This window comes from Monodon monoceros, unplaced genomic scaffold (assembly GCF_005190385.1).
Source record: "Monodon monoceros isolate NGI ecotype Baffin Bay Population unplaced genomic scaffold, NGI_Narwhal_1 Super_Scaffold_18, whole genome shotgun sequence".
NCBI classification, from domain to species: Eukaryota; Metazoa; Chordata; class Mammalia; order Artiodactyla; family Monodontidae; genus Monodon; species Monodon monoceros.
The window spans coordinates 83,461,589-83,485,170 of NW_021703774.1; the positions used below are offsets into that span (position 1 = coordinate 83,461,589).

Below are 23,582 nucleotides of genomic sequence, written 5' to 3' on the forward strand. Positions count from 1 at the left end.
TAGTATTTTGGGGAGAGGATGTACATAGGGATAAAGTGATCAGACATAATGTACTTATAAATGAAGTTTATAAATTAGTCTTCACACTCTAAAACCAGGTATACTCAGCCCAATAGCACTTCCTACCCCTTCCCAAATGAAAGAAGGTAAGCTCCTGTAAATAGAAGAGGCCAGTAGGGATTCTCAAAAAGAGCAGACAATTAATCACAGATTTGAGGAAAACACCCTGACAGAGGCAATAAATTCAACAAACAGAACAAAAACCAAAGAAAACAGAGTTAAGAGGGCCTATAAAATGCTATAAAATAAATGTAATATCCTTAAAGAAACCTGTGAAGTTATTAAATCTATGTAAAAGACACTTTGGAAACCTAGAAAATAAAAATATGAGCATCAAAAAAAAGTTCAGTAGATGGGCTGAAGAGAAAAATGGATATAGCTGAAAAAAGCAGGTTAGTGAACCAATATACTGAACCCACCCAAACAGAGAAGAACAAAAGGATGGGGAGATGGAAAGTGTGAAAGAGGTAAGAAGGATAAATCTCACCCTAAAAAACTTCTAGAGAAAAACATATTCCTCTCCCCTTGAATATGGGCAGATTTAATAAAATACAGCAAAAGTGGTGTTGTCTGACTTCTGAAGCTAGAAAGGGTGCCAGAATTTCCTCCTGGATCTTTCTCTTTGCAGCCATGCCTTTGGGCCCAGGCTGTAAGGCTGCCCTGAAGCTGCCACTTTGGAGAGACCACAGAGATGGGACAAATTTGCTGGAGGAACCCCAGCTGTGAGTCCTCCCAGACCTGTGAGTGTAGAAGATGATCCCAGACAGCCACCATTTGACTGCAACACCCAGAGGAGAGACCTTAGGCCAGATCTACCTAGCTGAGCCACTCCCTAATTCCATACTCAAGAAACAACGGGTTGTTTTAAGTCACTACATTTTGAATGGTTTGATAACTAAAAACAGAAGGAATAAAGGAAAAAAAGGAAGGAACAAAGAAGAGATGGACAAATTGAAAATAATGGACAATCCAAATATCACTAATTACGCGAGTAAATGTTCAATAGGAAAAATTAAAATTAAAATACAAGACAAAATACATACAGCAGAAGTTGACAGAACTAAAGGAAAAACTAGTCAAATACATAATCATGATTAGATTTTAACATAACAGTATCTGATAGAAAAGGAAGATAAAAATCAGTACGGATATGTAAAAGATTTGACCAAATAACAAATCAACTTACTCCAGTAGACATATATAGAACACCACACCCAACAACTGCAAATTACACATTTTTCTAAATTGCACACGGATTATTTACTAGAACAGACAATGCTGGGCCATAAATCAGGTCTCAACAAATTTCAAAGGACTGAAATCATACAAAGCGTACATTCTAACTACAATACAATTAAACTAGGAACCAATACAAAAATATACATAATCTCAAAATGTAAGTTAAACAACATAATTCCAAATAATACATGGGTCAAAGAAGAAATCAAGATGGAAAGTAAATAATTAGAACTAAATGATAATAAAAATACATATCAAAAATTACTAGAAAAACAAATACCATATGCTAACACATATATGTGGAATAAAAAAAAAATGGTTCTGAAGAACCTAGGGGCAGGGCAGGAATAAAGATGCAGATGTAGAGAATGGACTTGAGGATATGGGGAGGGGGAAGGGTAAGCTGGGATGAAGTGAGAGAGTGGCATGGACATATACACACTGCCAAATGTAAAATAGACAGTTAGTGGGAAGCAGCCGCATAGCACAGGGAGATCAGCTCGGTGCTTTGTGACCACTTAGAGGGTTGGGATAGGGAGGGTGGGAGGGAGGGAGATGCAAGACGGAGGGGATATGGGGATATATGTATACGGATAGCTGATTCACTTTGTTATACAGCAGAAACTAACACACCATTGTAAAGCAATTATACTCCAATAAAGATGTTAAAAAAAAATTACTGGAGTTGGTACTCCAACACAAAAAAGGAAAATGATTCAAGAAACAGAAAGGTGTAAGAACAAGAAATATGCCAAGCAAATAAATCAGGAAAAATTATAGTTAGGTATCTAATTATCACTGTAAAATATGTATAAAAATCTGGAAATAAAACTGATTATCTCAACCTTTTTGTTTGGAAGGAGACAGGAAGAAAGGCATGTTAAAGGTTTTCTCTTCTTGGGAAAAGGATAAAGATACTGAATCTCTCTTTTTCTATACATTAAAAAAATATAAATCTAAACATGTGAAAAATGTAATGTCAACAACTAAATCATATAACTTAAAAATCACTAGAGGAAAAACGAGCAAAGAAAACTTGACCAACTCAACCAGAGTCAGAATATGAAAAATAAACAGGAAAGAAAGGTATCATTTGCAAACCACAAATGATAAAAGCTTATTCTATGAAGACTATGATGACAAACTTAGAAAATAATACATTTAGTTTACATGTAGCAAATCCTATAACATGTTATATGAATAGCTGGTTTTGTCTTTTCTTGTTTAAAATACTGAAGTCAGTATTTAACAACAGAATGCCTGAACCATAGTAAGTGTTTCTTTTGTGGTAATTCACTCTAAAAACATCTCCAGATATGGTCATCTAACCCTTTGAATTCTATGCTCACAAAACAGTCCATTCCATTTCTGGATAACCTAATTGTTAGAACGTTCTTTACATTGCTGTTTCTTTGTAGTGGCCACTTACTGGGTCTCTGTTTCTAATGCCAAACAGAAAAAAGAGAATTCCTCTTCCAGTCTACGCTCCTTCAAATATTTGAAGACAGTTATTCCACCTGCCATATCTTCTTTTTCAATAAGCAGTCCTATTTCATTTTTCAGATGATAGTTTCCAATTCTGTAATCATTCTGTCTCCTACCCAAAAGCTTTAGGTCTTACACTCTATTAAACTAAAAGTAATATATGCTAATTAGTACTACTAGCAGGCATTACAAAAAGGCTTATAACAAAAAAGAGCAGTAACTATATCCCCTTAACCTACTTCAAACTTCTAGCTCTTTCTTTGAGTGCTCTCCATACTTCTAAATAAGATATTTATACTACTATCTCTTGGTTTTTAGTTTTACATATTGCTCTTATGGTAGATGAGAATTTTAGCTCTCTTAAATAACACATAGCAAAGTAATATATTAAGATTACATTTCCTTTTTCATATAACTTTTGTTTATTCTGGAATTGTCTACCGACATATTTTCCACCCAAACCTGCCAGATAATCTATGAATTTCATTCCCTTCTCCCCACCCTCCACCCCGCAAAAAAAAAATCCTTCCTGGAGCTTGCTGTAATCTGTACCAGCTGCTCTCCAGGCCCACAGATGTCTGTCAGCCTAGGACTTTCTTATGTACTGGTGTGCTTCAGAGTGCCTATCCACAGAGGTTACCACTACTATTTCTACTGCTCCTCCAGAAAATAAGGCACTTGTCCCCATAAGTCAACATCTTCTCTAAGCACACTGTTTAAATCAATAGAACAGTGTGAATATGAACTACTGGGCTGGTGACAATATTTTTTTAAAAGAGAAAGAAAGAAAAGAAAACACTAAATTATAGATCATTTTCAGTATTGTGGCATCACTTTTTGGTACAAGTATCTAAAACTTTAAAAAAAAAAAACTTTTAAAAGCACAAGGTTTCCACAATTTCTTAGGTTCTTACATTTCCTTTTTGACCCACCTCCTAGAGAAATGGAAATAAAAACAAAAATAAACAAATGGGGCCTAATGAAACTTCAAAGCTTTTGCACAGCAAAGGAAACCATAAACAAGACCAAAAGACAACCTTCAGAATGGGAGAAAATATTTGCAAATGAAGCAAATGACAAAGGATTAATTTCCAAAATTTACAAGCAGCTCATGCAGCTCAATAACAAAAAAACAAACAACCCAATCCAAAAATGGGCAGAAGACCTAAATAGACATTTCTCCAAAGAAGATATACAGACTGCCAACAAACACATGAAAGAATGCTCAACATCATTAATCATTAGAGAAACGCAAATCAAAACTACAATGAGATATCATCTCACACCAGTCAGAATGGCCATCATCAAAAAATCTACAAACAATAAATGCTGGAGAGGGTGTGGAGAGAAGGGAACACTCTTGCACTGCTGGTGGGAATGTGAATTGGTACAGCCACTATGGAGAACAGTATGGAGGTTCCTTAAAAAACTACAAATAGAACTACCATATGACCCAGCAATCCCACTACTGGGCATATACTCTGAGAAAACCAAAATTCAAAAAGAGTCATGTACCAAAATGTTCATTGCAGCTCTATTTACAATAGCCCAGAGATGAAAACAACCTAAGTGCCCATCATCGGATGAATGGATAAAGATGTGGCACATATATACAATGGAATATTACTCAGCCATAAAAAGAAACGAAATTGAGCTATTTGTAATGAGGTGGATAGACCTAGAGTCTGTCATACAGAGTGAAGTAAGTCAGAAAGAGAAAGACAAATACCGTATGCTAACACATATATATGGAATTTAAGGGGAGAAAAATGTCATGAAGAACCAAGGGGTAAGACAGGAATAAAGACACAGACCTACTGGAGAACGGACTTGAGGATATGGGGAGGGGGAAGGGTGAGCTGTGACAGGACGAGAGAGAGGCATGGACATATATACACTAACAAACATAAGGTATTAGCTAGTGGAAAGCAGCCGCATGGCACAGGGATATCGGCTTGGTGCTTTGTGACCGCCTGGAGGGGTGGGATAGGGAGGGTGGGAGGGAGGGAGACGCAAGAGGGAAGAGATATGGGAACATATGTATATGTATAACTGATTCACTTTGTTATAAAGCAGAAACTAACACACCATTGTAAAGCAATTATACCCCAATAAAGATGTTAAAAAAAAAAAAAAGAATATATCCATGTAGACTTGAAGTTAGGGACCAGCTGGTGTAAATTTGTGTGGTTATCTCCTGACCTAAACTTTTAGCTTCTTTTTGTTCCTTGATTGTAGTTAAGCTTCATCTTGCCTCAGGGCCTTTGTATTTGTTTTTCCCATGTTTTGGAAATATTATTTCCAGAAAAATTGTCCATAAATGATTCTTTCTATTCTTTGGCACTCATCTCTTAAAGATATTTTTTCCTTGATTGTCCTACCAGCCTAACTTAGTCCCAATTTATCAGATTACCCTACTTCTTTCACAGAATAATAATAAAAACAAATATTATCTTTGGTGGAAAAAAAAAAACTTTTAAAAGCACAAGGTTTCCACAATTTCTTAGGTTCTTACATTTCCTTACTAAATGACACTTCCCTACTTCTTCTTTATGTATCAAAAAAGGAACACAAATTCTACTGCTTTAGAAGACATTGACCCATCAATTATCCCCAAACAAATTTTTACTAAAACCTTTAGTAAATTATGACTGAGGCAGTTATCCCATTCATTGTACCCCTGACATTCTCTAAGAATTCAGGTAAAGGATTAAAACATTTAATCCAACCATCTTACTTTTTCAGGAGTAAAAATTTTTGGCAAATTTGACAAGTGGTCTTGAAAGGCTTATTGTACTATTATGATAACTCATGCAATAACCTACCATTTGAAATTATTCCTTAAAAAATGTATTAGTGAGTATATTTTTCTTTTATAATAATCTCTGTAGCATCTGTAGTTACATCTCCTTTTTCATACTTATTGTTTATTATGGCTTCTCTCTCTTTTGATCAATCTTACCAGATTTGTTAACTCTATTAGTCTTTTTCTAAGAATCAGCTTCAGCTATGTTGATCCTTCATTGTTCACTTGTTTTATATTTCTTTATTTCTACTTTTATGTCTATTATTTCCTTCCTTTCTTTATTCTGTCCTGTTTCTAATTTAGATTGAATTCCTGGCTCGTTAATTTTCAGCCTTTCTTCTTTTCCAACAAATATCTCAGAGCCTCCATCAGAGATCTTTTTCCTTCTACCTAAAGTGTATCTTTCTGAATTTGTCTTAATGATATTCTACTGGAGATAAAAATCTGTTTTAATTTTTCTGAAAACTTTATTATGTACCTACACTCTTGAAAGGTATTTTAGCTTTAATAGTTATTTCTTTTCAGCACACTGTAGTTATTCTTTTCTTCTGATTTCAAGTTTTTCCTTTCAATAAACCAGTCTAATAGTAGATATTTTGAAGGTAATCCGTCTTCTCCCTCTGGCTATTTATTTATTTATTTTATTCATTTAATTTTTGGCTGTGTTGGGTCTTTGTTGCTGTGCGCAGGCTTTCTCTAGTTGCAGCAAGCGGGGGCTTCTCTTTGTTGCGGTGCATGGGCTTCTCATTGCGGTGCATGGGTTCTCGTTGCGGTGGCTTCTCTTATTGTGAAGCACGGGCTCTAGGCGTGCGGGCTTCAGTAGTTGTGGCTTGTGGGCTCTAGAGCGCAGGCTCAGTAGTTGTGGCGCATGGGCTTAGTTGTTCCGCAGCATGTGGGATCTTCCCTGACCAGGGCTCGGGGCCACGTCCCCTGCATTGGCAGGCGGATTCTTAACCACTGCGCCACCAGAAGCCCATCCCTCTGGCTATTTTTAAGGTCCCTGACTATATGCAAATTTAACTATGAAGTGTTTAGGTTTAGTTTTTTCTCTCCTGTTTAGGATTTGACTTCTTGAATTTGTGCCATTTGCAATTTTAGAAATTCTCAATTATAAACTCCTCAAATATTATTTTTACTTGACTTTTCTTCATATCTATATTCTGCTTTGATAACTGGTAGATCTTCTCATGCTCTTCCTGTATTAGTTAAGACTAATACAAGACTAGGCTGATGCAATAAGAGACTCTACAATTGCCTGAACAAAATTCAAGGTATTTTTCTCTCCCACACGACAGTAGAATGGGACAGTCCAGGGCTGGTTTGGCAGCTTAGCAGTCTGAGAGAGCTAAGCTCTTACATCTTCTTGCTGCTCTGTCATCCTTATAGTATTGCCCTCTTCTACCTAGCTAAAAATAGTTCATCACTGTGTCCACATTCCAGTCTAAGGGAAGGAAGAAGGAGGTGGGAAATGGAGTATCTCATTCCTCTTATAGGCATAAACCGTAAGGCTTAAAACCTATGCACACATAACTTCCACTTGCATCCAAATTGCTGAAACTTTGACACAGAGTCAAATCTCACTATCAGAAAGGCAGTGAAATGGAAGCTGTAGCTGGATAGCAAAGCATCCAACTAATACAGTTATTGCTTAAAAGGAGAAAGAAATCAAGGAAATCTAGCAATTTCTGCCCCAATTTTCTAATTCTCATTTCTTCTCTTACATGTTATCCATCTGTGTCTCTTTATTTTGGTTAATTAATTTTTCAGGTCATCTTCCAGCTCATGAATTCTAATCTATTGTTAAACCTATCTATTGAATTAAAAAATTTTTATTTATATTTTTCATTTCCAGAAGTTCTTTTATTATTTTGTCAAAGCTATTGGTAATTGTTCATAATCTCATTCTGTTTCTCACAGCATTATAGTGAAATGTTTAAAAGCCTGAACTTATGATCCATACTGCCTGACTAGAATCCTGCTCTACCACTTACTAACCTCTGTCTACAACTTGTCCTCCTAAATGCTGAATATTGGGAATGCCTCTATTAAATAGAAGACGGGAGACTATCACACTATCCAAAAGTATTCCTTACTCTGTGCCTTTGAGCAGGACATGTGCTCCACGAGTTGTAAAAAAAAAAAAAAAAAAAAAGTAAGCACGTATTCTTTTTTAGCAACAGAGTAAATCATCAAAAACTACATCAAAGCAGACTGCTTTTTATATGTAGTACAATCTACTTAGTAAGATGAATATTCTTTAGCAATCTTTATCATCACAGGCAAATAAAACATTTGTAAACCATGAAGAAAATTTTATAGGCTGTGACTAATACTTTCTATGTTGACAAAAATTTTTTTTCCTTAAAAGGCTTACTAAATTAATAAGTTTACTAATTTACGCAAAGTATATCAATTCTAGAATCCTGATGGATACATTTCCATAAAAAGAGGTATTTAACTTTATCCCCTTAAGGGCACTGCCACATAAATTATATAATCATAATTTTAAAATTTAAGACTAACACTAAAGCAAGCCATAGCTAATGAAAAAGTATGAATCTAAAATAATTTCTAAAGCAAAACAGCATACCTGTCACAAATTTCTGAAATCTTTATTCTTAAAGACTACTTCACTTCTTATAACCAACTGAAATGCTGAGATCCTTCCTGGAAGGAAAAGTAAAATGATGTGACCAATAGCAACTAACCTCTATATAGCATTTTATCATGTACAAAGCTCTTTCCTTTATATTTTTTAGTTCACCAAAGTCAAAACTGTATATGATTTCCCCCACTATAAAGATAAGGAAACCATCCAAGGTTTAACTTGAGTTAAATGACTTAGGGGCAAAGTAACTAGGCAGCTATACTCAAACCTATCCTGATATTAAATGCCATTCTCTTTCAATGTATTATGCTTTGTTACATAACAATAACAAAGAATATTAATAGCATACATTTACTGAGAGCTTACCACATGCCAGGTACTGCTGTGAGAAATCCTCACAAAAATCTTATGAGGTAGGTACTAGCAATTTGCCCAAACCACACATCTAGGAAGAGAATCCACAATTCAAACTTTGGCAGCCTGGTTCCTGAGTTCACACTCTAACATGCTAACTTGCCTCTACTCATATATGTGCATAGAAACTTGAATACACACAGAATACCTTTGGAAGGAAACTGAGGAATGAGGGGACAAGGAAAGAAGGGAGATTTTTCACCGTATGCCTTACATATATTTCTTGAAGGTCAGGCAGAGGAAGGGGAGTGGGGTAGGAGTATTACAGACATGGAATTCCATGGAAAAAACGCACAGAATCAAGAGAATGAAAAGTCTAATTAAAAAAAAACTATTACGAAAAAGTCTAGGTGGCTTGAGCATTTACAGTGAAAGCTTGGGGGAAAGGTAGAGGGAAAGGAATGAGTACAGATGTGGTTTAAACAGTAAGCAGGCTAGCAAGCTACCAAAGTCCCTGTATGACAGCCAAAGAACTTGAAACTTTCCTATCAGAGGAGGAAAGTCACCTAAGGTTTTTGAATAGATAATTTGAGGGAAAAAAAAGAAAAAAACCCACAAACTTTTATGAGAACTGTGGATGTAGGAACAAAGGGAATGAGAAACTGGAGCAGGGAGTCCAGTTAGGAGGGCAAGGAATGGGGCTTGGGACTTGAGACATAGAGAGGGTTAGTCTTAAAGTAAGGGACATAGTTCAGCAACTTTGCTGTGAACACCAAGTGAGATAATGCATACACAGCTCTTAGCACAGTGCCTGTATAAAAAACAACTACTACTACTATCACTGCTTTACTACTGTAACTACAGTGTTACTGGTATCAATATTTTGAGAAGAATTGTGGAAAGGTAATGTAAGACAAGAGTGGATAGTACTGTCAGATTAGGAACCCCAAATCAGGAGGCAGCATAATAAAATTTATTTATTCTGAACCTTATTGAATTGAAGGGTCATCAGTTCTTTGAAAATGTAAACACATAGGGAGAAGTGGAGACCGAGGAACCCAAACTAACAACCCCTGATCGAAAGGAACCCCTGGCGTACCTGGATCCCTGTGTGAGCCTGAGCAAGTTATTTGTTAATATGTAATTTCCTTATTAACGAAACAAAGCTGGATTAAGATACCTCACTGGTTCCTGATAATTAAATATAACATATTTTAGGTACCTATAAAATGCTTAAAACATGGGAGAAGTTAAATGCTTTCCCCTCCTAAAGTGAAAACAGGATCAATATTTTGGTTTGATGAAAACACTGCCACATTAGAAAACTACTGCTAGGACCCTAGTTTATTAACCTGTTTGCTTTACGAACTTCAAATCTATCTTAGCATGGCCAGATAGTCATGAGTTTCTGATTCTCAAAAACTCTGAAGGTTCCTGTTGCCAGAGGTTACTGGCTTTGTGGAAAGAAATAATACAGGCATAGACACCTTTGTCTTTAAAATATCCTGTTCAGGACAATCTTAGTTCTAATCAAGTTCTTAATATTTGAGATGAGAGGAGGTCAGAAAAACGTAATAAGAAAATTATTTAAAGCTTGCTTTCATAAGACAAATCAATTTGATCAGGTCTAAAAATTGGCCATTAAATGAGAATTAAACTTAATCAGGGATCTTGGACTCTGTGCCTAATGCTAAGAAATATACCAAAAAAAACACGTGACTATTGATTTATAGAATTTCTAGGATTTATTTTCAAGAAGAGTAACACTGGGTGAGAGATTTTTATTTTCTCATAATGGAACTAAATGGAGATTCTATAAATGGGAGATCTTAATTTAGCAATTAAGAGTTATGAATTGCTGACCACATATGTTTATAAATGGATTTCTTGATAAGAATCAGTTCCAAACATTCTTTTTTGGATGGACATCAACCCCCCCCCAGTAGACTAAGCTATCTAAGTTTATACCTAGATCACTGCAATAGCCTCTCATTGGGTCCCTTCACATCTAATTCCCCTCACCCCCCCAATCTTTTTCCCATAGTGAAGCTAGAATGATCTTTATAAAAATAGTTATTTAATCATGATAGTGACCCTCTTCCCAAATCCCTCCAGTTAAGATACTTCAGTGATTTGCCACTACCCTTAAGGATAAAGCCAAAAAATGTTAACATGGCCTACAAGAGTCTGCACAGTTTGGTCCCTAATTCCCACTCTAGCTTCATTTCACAATGTTCTCCCTCTCGCTCTCAATGCTCCAGCCAAACTGCCTTTATTCCATTTTCTCCACTGTGCCATACTCTCTCCTGCCAGACACAGGTCAGTTGGTAAAGTGTTCTGGAGAAAAATAAAGCAGGAAAGGGGGTATAGGGAGTTCAAAGGGCAGGAAGATTTGTAGTTTGAAACAAAGTGATACTCAAGTAAAGACCTAAAGGCAATGGTAAGTAAGAGAACAGAGTCATGCAGACATCTAAAGGAAATCGAAAAACCTTGAGATGTCTAGTGACTTCTATAAAGAGAAAGGATGGCACCCTAATTGGAGGGAAGTAGTGAGATGATTAGTAGGAGGTAAGGTAAGTGATGAAACAGACAGCTTAAAGATGGCTTTTAGGTCATAGTAAGGACTTTGGCTTTTACTTGGTATGAGATGGGAACTCACTGAACGGTTCTGATCAAAGGATGACAAGTTCCCACTGAACTTTTAGACAGATCTCTCTAGCTGTCGTGTGGTGAAAGGAAGAGGAGGTCAAGGGCAGAGGCAGGGAGAACTATTTGAAGGCAAATGAAACCCAAAAGATGGCAATATGGACCAAAGCAGTAGCAGTGGAAGTAGTAAGAATTAGTTATCTTCCAGATATATTTAAAGATAGGGCCAAAAGGAGTGAAGAGTTGGGAGAAAAAAGGCTACTAAATAATAAACAGAAGACAGACGCCAAACAGAGAACACTGAGCAGGATAAATACCAAAAAATCTACACCTAGGAATATATTCAAACTGCAGAAAATCAAAGACAAATATTGAAAGAAGCCGGAGGGGGAAAAAAAACACCCAACTTCTAGAGGGGCAAGAATGAGAATTACCTGAGACTTCTCTTCAGAAATTACACAAAAATAAGAGAATGAAGTGAAATATTTAACTGTTGAAAGAAAAAACCCCACCACGCTACAATTCTGCAAATCCAGCAAAGTTAGCCTTCAGATGACAGAGAAATACAGACTTTCTCAAACAAAAATTCAGTGGAATTTGTTGCCATAGATCTGCTCTGCAAGAAATATTAGAAGAAGTTCTTCAAAAGAAGGGAAATGATTTAAGTCAGAAACTTGGACCTAAATATGAATATATGAAGGTAAAATAAAATCTTTTATTTTTCTTATTCTTAATTGATCTAACAGACAACAATTTTAAATAATAGCAATAATGTATTAGATGATTATAGTTCATGGATAAGTAAAATGAATGACAGCACATTATAAGGGATTTTAGGAATTGGAAACTGTTATAAAGTACTTGTATTATCTGTGAAGTGGTATAGTGTTATATGACACTGGGCTTGGATTAGTGGTAAATGTATATTTCAAATTCAAGTGCAACCACTAAAAAAAAAAAGTATAATTGATATGGTAAGAGAAAAGAAAAAATGAAATAATATAAAATGCTCAGTTAAAACCAGAAGGTAGCAGAAAAAGAGTAGAAGACAAAAAGGAAACAAGGGCAATGAACAGAAAACAGTAACACCTATGGGAGCTATTAATCCAACTACATTAAAAATCGCTAGTCAAAAATCAACTCTAAATACACCAATTAAAAGAAAGAGACTGTCAGAGTGGATCAAGAAACACACTTTGGGGACTTCCCTGGTGGCGCAGTGGTTAAGAATCCACCTGCCAACGCAGGGGACACGGGTTCGATCCCTGGTCTGGGAAGATCCCACATGCCGCAGAGCAACTAAGCCCATGTGCCACAATTACTGAGCCTGCGCTCTAGAGCCCGGCTCTAGAACAACAAGAAAACAGATGAACAACAAGGAAAAACGGATGAATCTACCATTATACCCAGAGACTCCAACACCCCTCTATCAGTAATTGATAGATACAGCAGGCAGAAAATCAGAAAGGACATAGCTGAACTGAATACCACCAATCAGTTGGACCTAACTGATACTTTTACAATATTTCATGAATAACAACAAAATATATATTATTTTTAAGGGCATATGGAACATTTAAAAAGATAGACCATAATCTGGACTATAAATAAGTCTCAGTAAATTTAAAGAAATTTAAATCATACGAGTATGTTTTCTGATCACGCTGGAATCAATAATAGAAGGACATCAAGAAAATCCCCAAGTATCTGGAAACTATAATAACATACCTCTAAATAATCCTTGATTCAAGGAAAAAAATCAAAAGGGGAGTTACTATTTTCAATAGAATGAAAATAAACACACCATATCAAAATTTGTAGAATAAGAGCCCAGAAATAAACCTTTTCATAAATGGTAAAATGATTTCTGACAAGGGTATTAACACCATTCAATGAGGAAAGGGCAGTCTTTTCAACATATGTTATTGGGAAAACTGGATATTCACATGCAAAAGAATTAAGCTGGACCCTGACCTTACGCTATATACAAAAATTAATTCAAAATGGATCAAAGACATAAACGTAAGAGCAAAACTATAGAACTCTTAGAAGAAAACATAGGGAAAAGTTTCGTGACATTGGATTTGGCAATGATTTCTTGGATATTACATAAAAAGTACAGGCAACAAAAGCAAAAATAGATGAACTGGACTACATCAAAATTTAAAACTTCTGTGCATCAAAGGACACAACCAATGGTGTAAAATGGCAACAGATGGAATGTGAGAAAATATTTGTAAATCATATATCTGATAAGGGGTTAATATTCAGAATAAAGAACTGTTAAACCTCAACAACAACAACAAAAAAACCCCAAACAAAATGAGCAAAGGACTTGAATAGACACTTCTCCAAAGAAGATACACGAATGGCCAATAAGCACATGAAAAGATACTCGACATCACTAATCATTAGGGAAATGTAAATCAAAACCACAATGAAATACCACTTTACATCCATTAGGATGGCTATTAACAAAAGAAAACAAAACAAAACAAATTTAGAAACCAGAAGTAACAAGTGTTGGTGAGGACGTGGAAAAATTAGAACCTTTGTGCACTGCTGGTGGGAATGTGGAAAAACGTACGGCAATTCCTCAAAAAAATTAAAAATACGATTACCATATAATCTAGCAATTCCACTTCTGGGCATATACCCAAGAGAGCTGAAAGCAGGGATTCAACCACATATTTGTAGTACATCCATGTTCACAGCAGCATTATTCACAATAGGCCAAAAGTGGAAGCAACCCAAGTGTCCATCAACAGATGAATGGGTAAACAAAGTGTAAGTATGTACATACAATGGAATATTATTCAGCTTTAAATGGAAACTGCGATACCTGCTACAACAAGCATCAACTTCGAGGACATAATAAGTGAAATAAGCCAGTCACAAAAGGACAAATACTGTATGATTCCACATTCATGAAGTACCTACAGTAGTTAATAATTAAATTCATAGACAGAAAGTAGAATGGTGGTTGCCAGGGGCGGGGAGATTGGGAGTTAGTGTTTAACAGGTATGGAGTTTCAGTTTGGGAAGATGAAAAAAAATTCTGGAGATGGATGGTGTTAACAGTTTCACAAAAATGTAAATGTACTTAATGCCACTAAACTGTACACTTAAAAATGGTTACAATGGTAAGTTTTATGTGTATTTTATCACAAGTTTTAAAATAATGTAATTCACCATACTAACTTAAAGTAAATCATAGGCAGAGGTGCCAGCAAAGGAAGACCAGACGCAGCAGCCAGTTAGGTAAGGGTAAAACCAAATATGTGGTTTCTTGGAACAAAGAGAAGAAGACAATTCAAAGAAAAGGAAGTGATTAACTGTTAACGCTGCTGACAAGTCAAGTAAGATAAAGACTGAGAACTGACCACTGGAGGTCACTGGAGACTTGATGAATTCATTTCAGTGGAATAACCTAGATCCAAAAGACTGAGCGGGTTCAAGAAAGACTGAGAGATGACAAACTGGAAATAGCATTAGACGATTTTTTCTGAGGAGTTTACTTAAAAGAATAGAAAAATGGGGTGGTCACTAAGACAAGGCAAAGAGGATTTGGGTTCAAAAGGGGTTTTCTTTATACTATTTCCATAGCAGGTAGAAGTTCAGTACATCAAACATTCAAGAGCTACTTAGTAAATCTTTGTCCACAATGAACTATTCTCAAGACTAGGTTTACTGCTTGACACTAGAGGGCACAGGGCTGCAATTTTGAATCCTTCTTCCCTCCACCTCCCAAACATTCGTTATCTCATCATCTTTTTCCAAGGTCATTGAAATTTTTAATAACTCTTTATCAAATAGTATTGCAATAAGTGTACAATAATTTAACTATCTTTTTGTTGGATATGTCCAAACATTCTGTTATAATAGATAACCCTGCAATGAATCTGTGCATACATTTTAATCCAGAATTATTATTTTTTCTTTGGGTTACATTTTCAGATGGATCATTACTAGGTTTAAGGTTAGGAACTTTTTGAAGGTTCTTCATGGAGATTAATAGTTTTATCAATTTACATTCCCATATCAAGAATATGTGGGTCTCGGGAATTCCCTGGTGGTCCAGTGGTTAGGACTCGGAGCTTCCACTGCAGGGGGTATGGATGGGTTCAATCCCTGGTCGGGGAACTAAGATCCCACATGGTCGAAAAAAGAAAAAAAGAGGGGCGTCCCTGGTGGCGCAGTGGTTGAGAGTCCGCCTGCCGATGCAACGGACACGGGTTCGTGCCCCGGTCTGGGAAGATCCCACATGCCGTGGAGCGGCTGGGCCCGTGAGCCATGGCTGCTGAGCCTGCACGTCTGGAGCTTGTGCTCCGCAACGGGAGAGGCCACAACAGTGAGAGGCCCGCGTACCGCAACAAAAAAAAAAAAAAAAAAAAAAAAAAAGAATATGTTGGGTCCCATTTTACCACATCCCTAATAAAAGAGTTTCAACTTAAATTTGCTTATTACAATTTAAATGTTCTTATTTTGTTAATCATGTCATCAGAGGTGTATTACCCTGCTTTAGTTTAAATTTCTTTGATTAACTGATGAGGTTAAACTGTTTTCCAAATACTTGTCAGTCACATCTTCTTTCTTTTGTGAACTGCCTATTCTGTTCTCATTTGTTTTGAAAAAAGTTATTTTTCCTATCTATCAGTCTAGTATGTTTATTAATTAAGGACAGTCACCCTTGTGATTACTGCAAGTTTTCCCTGCAGGTGTTACTTACTTTTAATTGTTTATTTTATCATATTCAAGTGAATTTTTGTTAATTATGTTAAATCTGTATTTTCCTTTGTCATTTTCCCTTTTCATAATTTGGTTTATAACTACTAAGGAGTGGCTATCAGCAGATTGAAGCAAAAGACTTGGTTTAGGAATTAAAGTTCTGTTGTAAGGAAGTTAGAAAGTTTCTTGCGCTATTAATATCCGGTTTACTATCTAGTCACCATTTAAATGAAGGTTTATAAATGTATGAGCAATACATAAGTAAGTATATAATAAAATCTGGTAAAAGCAACTAGAAAAATGGTACTTGAATCTAGAACACCTGTAATTAGGTGCTGGCTCTACCACTTATCAGCTACAAGACTTTGGACTTCTTAACCTCATTCAACTCTCATGATCTATAAATAACAGTATTTTTGAGGGCTTACTATGTGCCAAGCATGACTCTAGGAATTTTACTTTTGTCACTTATTTAAATACAACTCTATGATATTATAATTACCACTTTACACAAGAGAAAACATATAACCTAGAGAGGTTAAATAACTCATCAAAATTCAAACACAATTAGTAAACGGCAGAACCAGGATTTGAATCTAGGCTTTCTGACTCCAGTGCCTCCATCCCCGCTCCTAATCACTCTATTATATGGCCTCTTTCATATTTAAAATGGGAATGATACCATTTATCTCACAGGTGTGGTAAGAGGATTAAATGAGGCAATACACATGAATGAATTTTATAGTGTAAAGTGGCAAGCATAAGGAACAGTTATTATCAAAGATTTTTGTTCTGAATATCAACAAAAAAATCAGATAGATACTTTGTATGACTTAATAAAACAAAAGAGATGATGGCAAATTCTTCAACATATATACTGGGAACTAAAATCCTTACAGTAACCTGTTAAAAGTACCATGGAGACAGCCCTTAGGCTTTTGCTTTCTGGCTGGAAAAAAAAAAGTCTGTCTCAGGCTAGAAGAATATACAATTTATTCCATGAAAATGACAGCACAAAGAATGATCCCAAATCAGTTAAATATGCACGTTTAGAAGCCCCATGAAAACAGGAGACTCAGTTTGTCTTTTTCCCTCTTAGTCTAGCCACTTCTTCCTCTTCTGTGTAACACAAATATCTTGGTTTATACCCCTTACGGTGTTATGCCATACCCACTTCCTCTTTTTCTATCCAAATCCTCCAAGCTCTTCAGGGTGCATTTCAATCCCCAACTTCAAAGTTATATCCATTAACTCATGCCTGTAGCCTTCTTTACCTGACCTCTCATTACTTCTTTTATAAAAACTACTTAGTCTCTGGTTACATTTTCTTTTGTTGAGATATAATTCACATACCATAAAATTTACTATTTTAAAGTATATAATTCAGTGGTTTAAATTACATTCACAAGGTTGTACAACAATCACCACTATCTAATTCCAGAACATTTTTACCACTCTAAAAAGAAACCCCTATATCCATTAGCAGTCACTTTCCCATTTCCCCCTCCCCCTAGCCTTTGGGCAACCACTAATCTACTTTCTGTCTCTATAGATTTGACTATTCTAGTTATATCTATAAATGAAGTAACAGAATATGTGACCTTTTGTGTCTGGCTTCTTTCACTTATAATGTTTTTCAAGGTTCATCCATGTTGTAGCATGTACCAGTACTCCATTTCTTTTTAAGGCTGAATATTACACTATATGGCTATACCACATTTTGTTTATCCATTCAATGGATATTTGACTTGTTTTCACTTTTTGGCTATTATGACCAATAATGTTATGAACATACTGCACAAGTTTTAATTGTGAACCTGTTTACAATTCTCTTGGGTGTATACCTAGAAGGGAATTGCTTGGGTCATATGGTAACTCTATGTTTAACTTACTGAGGAACTGCCAAACTGTTTTCTACAGTGGCTGTACCATTTTACATTCTCACCACATCCTTGTCAACAGTTGCTATCGCCCGTTTTTTGATTACAGCTATCCTAGTGGGTGTGAAATGGTATCTCACTGTGGTTTTGATTTGCATCCCCTAATGTCTCTGGTTATATTTTATTTTATGTGACATATTCCTCTAATTCATCGTCACCAAGCTTTTTCTGTAAAGGGCCAGACAGTAATGTTTTATGCTTTGAGGGCCAGGGATGGTCTATGTTACATATTCTCCTCTGGTTTTTGTTTGTTTTTTAAACAACAAAAGCAAAAGCCATTCTTAGCTTGAGGGCCAAACAAAAATGGGCCTCAGACTATAGTTTGGCAACCTCTACTCAGATTGTTTCGTAATTAGCCTGGCGTTCCCTATCAATGTCAACTTCGTTGAAAGCAAGGGAAGGACTATTTTATGTTCCTTCACAGTGATATGCACAGAGCCCATAAATACAAAAGCAGAGGTTTTAAAAATACTTGAACTGAACGTCTTGCACAAAGAATGTCCCCAATTAAAAAAATACATATGCATCTTCCCATAGGTATTTACACAATATAAATAAAGCATGCTAGTTTTTAAAATGAGTACTAAAAGTAAAACATAATTTTTCTTTTGAAATTGGGCAGCTTGACTATGAATATCCTAAGAATCAGAGAAAAAAATTTTATAAATGCCCTTTGAATCAAAATTATATTTAGAGGCAATTAACTTTCTAGCACCAAATGTATTTTAAGGGCATACTTTTGACTCAACTACCTCTAAATCCTAAAGCTACAAATAACATTAAAGTTATACTAATATACTATGGCAGAACTTGGTATCTGTTCCTCTAACTTGATTACTGGCCAAAAAACAAACGAGCAAACAAACCAAAACAAAACAAAAGGTATATACTTCTGGCAAATGTGAAAATCCGGTAATTTCAACAATTTGAGTTTTATATTCTGGAAATTATAAGTTGATCTCAAAGAAGGAATTGATTCTACACAGAAACTCTCAGACACAGAATGAAAACTAAAGTATCAGAGAGCAGACAACTAGCTATTTATCTCTGGAAGTCACTGAACTTCTTCCAAGTACAGATTTCTCATCTTTAAAAGTAGGAGTGATTCCATCTGTCCTACCTTTTCCACAGAATTGTGACGATCAAATGAGACAAAGTTTATAAAATTTTATAAAAAGCACCCTACAAATAATATGACTCATATACTGTTAGAAGAATTCTAAGCCAAAACCAAGCTTTCACTACTGAAATAAGCATAAACAAGAGTTCTCTGGGTCTTTAGAGGTATAACAAGTATTTTTCCTAATCGTCCAAATGACATCAACGAATACTATGGTCATTCTTTTTTTTAAGTCTTTCTAAAAGAAGAATGGAAATCAGCACAAACTGGTCTTACAATCTGAATGGCACAAAGGTTAACCAAGTGCGTAAAAGCATTCAGACCAGTTCCCCAGGTCTTAGGAATCTAAGACAACATTCATTCTTTTGCATCTTTAGCTTATTCTAGCTAAAAGGAATAGTGTACTAAATATTCCTTTAAATACCAAGCTGCCTGCTAAAAATTCAATGGGAACCAAACAGTAACCTCAAAGATGAAGCCAGAATCAGCAGTAAAGTTTTGATCAGCAGAAAAGAAGGAATAATAAAGCAATGATAATATATAATATTCCATGCTAAGTACTTTATACAGACCATACCATTTGATTTTTATGACCATAAAGTAGGGCTACTATTATTATTCATATTATAGCTAAAGAAAGTGAGGCTAAGAAAAATATTTTACCAAAGCTCACAGTAATCTGCATAGCAGGGATTAGAATTCAGACAACCTGACTCTAGCGCCCACATTCTTAACCTAAAGTAAGATAAACTGTGTTTAACAGACTTCATTTTCTATAGCAAAAGCAAACCAAAAACGAAATCCAAGAAAAAGGCAAAACTTCCAAATGTGTGCTTGAACTCATTTTCTTTCCATATCCAAGTACTCAAAATTGATAAAAAGTAGTTAATGACCAAAAGACCACATAACAAAATAAGGTGATGCGTGAAGGGTTGAGATAACATATTCTACACATACTCATTCTAACATTGGCTTCTAATTTTTTTAAGTTCAAAATTAAGCCTTGTTTCAGTAGGTTTTGTCCCTCACAATGGCTGAATTCTTTTAAGAAAGCCCATTCCAATGACTTTAAATCTGTAGTCACTGTGGTTGAAAATGCACTAGATTACTTGCTACAGAGGAGGAGTACATTAAATATTTGAAATTCTGTTGGCAGAAATGATCACCAGGAAATATTTGTAACCCAAGTCCACCCACTTTCCATCAGCATAACCAACTAACTTTACCTCCACTTTCCCTAAGCCCATTTTTACTTCTATGTACATCATGTAAGGTCTGGTACACAATGAGGTTACATGTTTGCAGAAACCAATATATTATGAGTCTCCTTGAAAATGCAATTCTGATCAAAATTTTTTAAGTTATTAATTCTGATCAATTTTTTTAAAGTCATATCTGAATGAATTTTATTTTTCTTTTATCTAAAGAACATAGTATGGGGGGGAAAAAAAAACCCAAATCTTGCATCTGACATCAGTATGTTGAAGGGCAATGATGAAGGGTCACAAACATGGAAACATTTAAGGATATGAAAAGAGTTGCCAAAGAAATAACATTTAATAAAATAAAATTACAAAAACAAAATGTAGGGGTATGGGAACAATCTTTAAATTGTCAAAAAAAGAAATATTCCCATTATATATGATAAAATTTCTAAGCAACCACACACACAAAATACCACAAGAGAAATTATATCACAGCTGAACAGTGATTTTGCTATATATACCTGAAAATATAATGATTATACAGCAATTTCTATGTAGAATTAGTTCTAGACACCTAGTATACCAGCAATTTTCACTGAACAATAGAATTCTCAATACAGTACAGACTAAAAGACTAATAATGTTATCTACAACATCCGTACACATTCACATTGATAAGGAGAAATTTCTCAGTATCTAGACCTACCTTAATCCTTTGTCATATATGAAAGTGTCAGAACATATACAAGTCGTGAAATTTGAAAAATTCTACATACAAATAAATCACCAACTCCTAACACTGTGTTTGAGTCTAATACTTTGGGACTCACATGATTCTCAAGGGTCTTCAAAAATGAATTACTACAATTTTTTGTTGTTATAGTATAATAAAAAAAACAATTTAAATAACTTCATATTAGTTAAAAGATATCAATCAATAAGAAATAAGTATTAAAATTCTCTCTACAAGCATATAAAGGGCTAACTTTGAGGCCTATCTCTGGACTAAGCTTGTTACCTGGGAGAAAGTATTTACCGTCAAATCAAAAACTACCTGAATACGGAGACACCTTAAGTATTACTAAAGCCTTGAGGGGCAGGGTTCAAAGGGAGACACTACAATTAAATATCTATAATTAAATTTTCCAGAAGTTACAATCTTAGATCTAGAGCCCTGTTTCTAACAATGCCTTTCACTGGCTGGAAGCGAATAATTTAAATATTAGCCTGAATCAATCTGTAAGGCACACCAAGCAGAGCAAACCTCAAACTTACCTCACTATCTAGATTGATACAGAAAAAAACAATACTACAATGGTCGCTAATGCCACAAATACCTATTATGTTTATCTGCTAAAAATGAGACAATGAAAGATAAAGGAAGATAAAGCCAGTTACCCAAATTTAACAAGAAAAAAATACTATAATCCCATTTCTCAAAGTGTTGGCTTGATTAACTTATCAATTATATAGTCTGTAGGTAACAAAAACTGTTGGAAAAAGCCAAACACTTTTCAAAAAAGCAAACTGGTTCTGTGTTGAGAAGATGCTCCACTCTAAGGGATGCATTCATTTTTTAATTCTATAAGTCTACATTTGCTGAAATTTATTTACAAATTAGGCACCAAGTTAAAAAAAAAAAAAAAAAAAGGAAATATCATGGAGAACTTAAAAGACAGAGAGACACATGCTGTCTTTCCAAATTAGAAAAAACCACCTCTAGCTCTAACTGGCAGAGCTCCCCTACTAAGTAGGCAGAAGTATACTAGTGGATACAAACAGACAAAAATGAAAAAGTCTGCCAAGTTAATGTTATGAGAGGAAAGAGAAAGAGTAGAAAAAATCTGGTCATTTACTAGGGTTCTGTCAAAACTAGGTGGTGGAGCATACAAAAGGAAACAGAGAGGCTGACTTTTACAAGAATATCTTACTATTAGCACACAAAAATGGAGCAAAAACTATTGTGCAGTCCAAATATGACTCATGAAAAAAGCTACTCATCATTAAGAATTATTGGTAACTGTCTAAATAAATATCCTTTTTTTCAATACCTGGCCTGGTATAATCATATGTGCGTGTGCGTGTGCGTGTGCGTGTGTGTGTGTGTGTGTGTGTGTGTTTTGAGGAAACCCCCACAGCATTTTTTCCACTTCACTGAAACTTCTGACACTGTGATCCCTTCGTCATCTCACACACTATCATCTTTCCTTCCCTCCTAAACATGGATTCCAAGAGTGATCATCAGTGTAACTTAATAGCAGCTAAGCACAGACTTTGAACCTAAGTTCCTGGGTTTGAAGTCCAGCTCTGACACTTGCACTGTCATATCAGGAATAGTAGCTAAGCACAGACTTTGAACCTGTGAACACTGTCATATCAGGTAATGTCTTAACCTCTCTGTGCCTCAGTTTCATCACGGGGAAAACAGTGCCTACTTCACAGGGTTATTCTGAGTAAATGAGTTAGCATCTTTAAAGCAAACTTGTAACTGAGCCTAGCACAGAGTAAGGACTCTAGAAGTGTTTGCTCTTTACCATCATCACCATTTTTGTCTGAGTTATTCTTTGCCCAGCACCCTCTGTGTCATGTATTCCTCTTTCCCCCCAAATCAGCCGGTAACATCAACCATGAATGAATCTTAAAATCTCTCTTCATTGCTGGAGAAAATACCATCATGTAAGTGATGTCACTACTACAAATTTCTGATATGAAATCTCACCTGGGCCCTCAGTACCGCATATCAATCCTTTTACCAATCTCTGCTCTACTTCCTCTCTCATTCCCTCCCCTCACTGATAAACTTACCAAGTCCAGTCACTATCAAGTCCCACTCAGTGGATAAAGTTGTCCCTCCTCACATTTAAGGTTATTTTTGCATGTCTAGTATCCCTTCCTCCTCTTTTTGGTTATCCTGACACTCTGTGGGGAAAAAACCTGTTTCCCGCACAGTAGTTTTGGTGGGAATGTCAATCAAAGTATTCCACTCCCGACTAGGCAAGGGAGATTTCGTACCAAGGGATGTCGAGGGATGCCAATTAGGCTGAATTTCTTATGATGCTGAATCTCGAGCACAATGATGTGAAGATGGAAAATGGTTAGAGCTGATTCATTCTGACTGTGGTACACTACTGAAGACACTGTTGTTCGTTGCTGCTACCTAGGTCCTGATCCCTGCAAACTGTCCTGGTTCTTCTTGGGGTTTCCTGAGGCCTGCATACTTTTTTCTTACGTAAATTCTGTTATTCAACATCCATCATATAAATATCTTTTTTTCTGCTTAAATTAACCATTTCAGCCATTTGTTCATCCTTTTATTGGAAAAGTATTCATTGAACTATGTGATGGTTAGCTGTATGTGTCAACCTGGTTAGGCTATAGTAGCCAGTTATTC

The 23,582-nt window shown here is 35.7% G+C and overlaps 1 protein-coding gene across 3 annotated transcripts in view; it reads right to left on the reverse strand.

Moving 5' to 3' along the window:
- The window catches only part of RAP1A (RAP1A, member of RAS oncogene family), a 73,679-nt gene that overhangs the window by 26,004 nt on the left and 24,093 nt on the right, over positions 1-23,582 (reverse strand). Inside the window, exon 1 of one of the 3 annotated variants that reach the window (XM_029227800.1) lies at positions 8,181-8,196. The exons of the other annotated variants lie outside the window; for them this stretch is intronic. The gene's annotated coding sequence lies outside the window, so the exon portion shown is untranslated. Of the gene's footprint in view, positions 1-8,180; positions 8,197-23,582 lie in introns of those variants that run through there. 3 annotated transcript variants of the gene reach the window in all.